The sequence below is a fragment of the Pseudophryne corroboree genome, chromosome 8, assembly GCF_028390025.1.
Source record: "Pseudophryne corroboree isolate aPseCor3 chromosome 8, aPseCor3.hap2, whole genome shotgun sequence".
NCBI lineage: Eukaryota > Metazoa > Chordata > Amphibia > Anura > Myobatrachidae > Pseudophryne > Pseudophryne corroboree.
Window position 1 is genome coordinate 150,567,535 of NC_086451.1, and position 3,378 is coordinate 150,570,912.

The window sequence follows — 3,378 nt, forward strand, 5'->3', positions numbered from 1 at the left end:
GCACATGATGCAAAGAAAAATGAAAGAAAAAAAGAGGTGCAAGATGGAATTGTCCTTGGGCCCTCCCACCCACCCTTATGTTGTATAAACAGGACATGCACATTTTAACAAACCAATCATTTCAGTGACAGGGTCTGCCACACGACTGTGACTGAAATGACTGGTTGGTTTGGGCCCCCACCAAAAAAGAAGCAATCAATCTCTCCTTGCACAAACTGGCTCTACAGAGGCAAGATGTCCACCTCATCATCATCCTCCGATTCCTCACCCCTTTCACTGTGTACATCCCCCTCCTCACAGATTATTAATTCGTCCCCACTGGAATCCACCATCTCAGGTCCCCGTGTACTTTCTGGAGGCAATTGCTGCTGGTGAATGTCTCCACGGAGGAATTGATTATAATTCATTTTAATGAACATCATCTTCTCCACATTTTCTGGAAGTAACCTCGTACGCCGATTGCTGACAAGGTGAGCGGCTGCACTAAACACTCTTTCGAAGTACACACTGGAGGGAGGGCAATTTAGGTAGAATAAAGCCAGTTTGTGCAAGGGCCTCAAAATTGTCTCTTTTTCCGGCCAGTATACGTACGGACTGTCTGACGTGCCTACTTGGATGCGGTCACTCATATAATACTCCACCATTCTTTCAATGGTGACAGAATCATATGCAGTGACAGTAGACGACATGTCAGTAATCGTTAGCAGGTCCTTCAGTCCGGACCAGATGTCAGCACTCGCTCCAGACTGCCCTGCATCACCGCCAGCGGGTGGGCTCGGAATTCTTAGCCTTTTCCTCGCACCCCCAGTTGCGGGAGAATGTGAAGGAGGAGATGGTGACGGGTCACGTTCCGCTTGACTTGACAATTTTCTCACCAGCAGGTCTTTGAACCTCTGCAGACTTGTGTCTGCCGGAAATAGAGATACAACGTAGGTTTTAAATCTAGGATCGAGCACGGTGGCCAAAATGTAGTTCTCTGATTTCAACAGATTGACCACCCGTGAATCCTGGTTAAGCGAATTAAGGGCTCCATCCACAAGTCCCACATGCCTAGCGGAATTGCTCTGTTTTAGCTCCTCCTTCAATGTCTCCAGCTTCTTCTGCAAAAGCCTGATGAGGGGAATGACCTGACTCATGCTGGCAGTGTCTGAACTGACTTCACGTGTGGCAAGTTCAAAGGGTTGCAGAACCTTGCACAACGTTGAAATCATTCTCCACTGCGCTTGAGTCATGTGCATTCCACCTACTTTGCCTATATCATGGCCAGATGTATAGGCTTGAATGGCCTTTTGCTGCTCCTCCATCCTCTGAAGCATATAGAGGGTTGAATTCCACCTCGTTACCACCTCTTGCTTCAGATGGCAGGGCAGGTTCAGGAATGTTTGGTGGTGCTCCAGTCTTCTGTACGCGGTGCCTGAATGCCGAAAGTGGTCCGCAATTCTTCGGGCCACCGACAGCATCTCTTGCACACCCCTGTCGTTTTTTAAATAATTCTGCACCACCAAATTCAAGGTATGTGCAAAACATGGGACGTGCTGGAATTTGCCCAGATGTAATGCACCACAATATTGCTGGCGTTGTCCGATGTCACAAATCCCCAGGAGAGTCCAATTGGGGTAAGCCATTCTGCGATGATCTTCCTGAGTTGCCATAAGAGGTTTTCAGCTGTGTGCCTATTCTGGAAAGCGGTGATACAAAGCGTAGCCTGCTTAGGAATGAGTTGGCGTTTGCGAGATGCTGCTACTGGTGCCGCCGCTGATGTTCTTGCAGCGGGAGGCAATACATCTACCCAGTGGGCTGTCACAGTCATATAGTCCTGAGTCTGCCCTGCTCCACTTGTCCACATGTCCGTGGTTAAGTGGACATTGGGTACAACTGCATTTTTTAGGACACTGGTGACTCTTTTTCTGAGGTCTGTGTACATTTTCGGTATCGCCTGCCTAGAGAAATGGAACCTAGATGGTATTTGGTATCGGGGACACAGTACCTCAATCAAGTCAGTAGTTGCCTCTGAATTAACGGTGGATAACGGAAACACGTTTCTCACCGCCAAGGCCTGAGTTATCCGCTTTGCAGCAGGATGACTGCTGTGATATTTCATCTTCCTCGCAAAGGACTGTTGGACAGTCAATTGCTTACTAGAAGTAGTACAAGTGGTCTTCCGACTTCCCCTCTGGGATGACAATCGACTCCCAGCAGCAACAACAGCAGCGCCAGCAGCAGTAGGCGTTACACTCAAGGATGCATCGGAGGAATCCCAGGCAGGAGAGGACTCATCAGACTTGCCAGTGACATGGCCTGCAGGATTATTGGCTTTCCTGTGTAAGGAGGAAATTGACACTGAGGGAGTTGGTGGTGTGGTTTGCAGGAGCTTGGTTACAAGAGGAAGGGATTTAGTGGTCAGTGGACTGCTTCCGCTGTCACCCAAAGTTTTTGAACTTGTCACTGACTTATGATGAAAGCGCTCCAGGTGACGTATAAGGGAGGATGTTCCGAGGTGGTTAACGTCCTTACCCCTACTTATTACAGCTTGACAAAGGCAACACACGGCTTGACACCTGTTGTCAGCATTTGTATTGAAATAATTCCACACGGAAGAGCTGATTTTTTTTGTATTTTGACCAGGCATGTCAATGGCCATATTCGTCCCATGGACAACAGGTGTCTCCCCGGGTGCCTGACTTAAACAAACCACCTCACCATCAGAATTTCCCCTTTCAATTTCCTTCCCAGCGCCAGCAACACCCATATCCTCATCCTGGTGTACTTCAACAGTGACATCTTCAATTTGACTATCAGGAACTGGACTGCGGGTGCTCCTTCCAGCACTTGAAGGGGGCGTGCTAATGGTGGAAGGCGTAAGCTCTTCCCGTCCAGTGTTGGGAAGGTCAGGCATCGCAACCGACACAATTGGACTCTCCTTGGGGATTTGTGATTTCGAAGAACGCACAGTTCTTTGCTGTGCTTTTGCCAGCTTAAGTCTTTTCTTTTTTCTAGCGAGAGGATGAGTGCTTCCATCCTCATGTGAAGCTGAACCACTAGCCATGAACATAGGCCAGGGCCTCAGCCGTTCCTTCCCACTCCGTGTCATAAATGGCATATTGGCAAGTTTACGCTTCTCCTCAGACGCTTTTAATTTTGATTTTTGGGTCATTTTACTGAACTTTTTTGTTTTGGATTTTACATGCTCTGTACTATGACATTGGGCATCGGCCTTGGCAGACGACGTTGATGGCAATTCATCGTCTCGGCCATGACTAGTGGCAGCAGCTTCAGCACGAGGTGGAAGTGGATCTTGATCTTTCCCTATTTTAACCTCCACGTTTTTGTTCTCCATATTTTAATGTGTGGAATTATATGCCAGTATCAATAGCAATG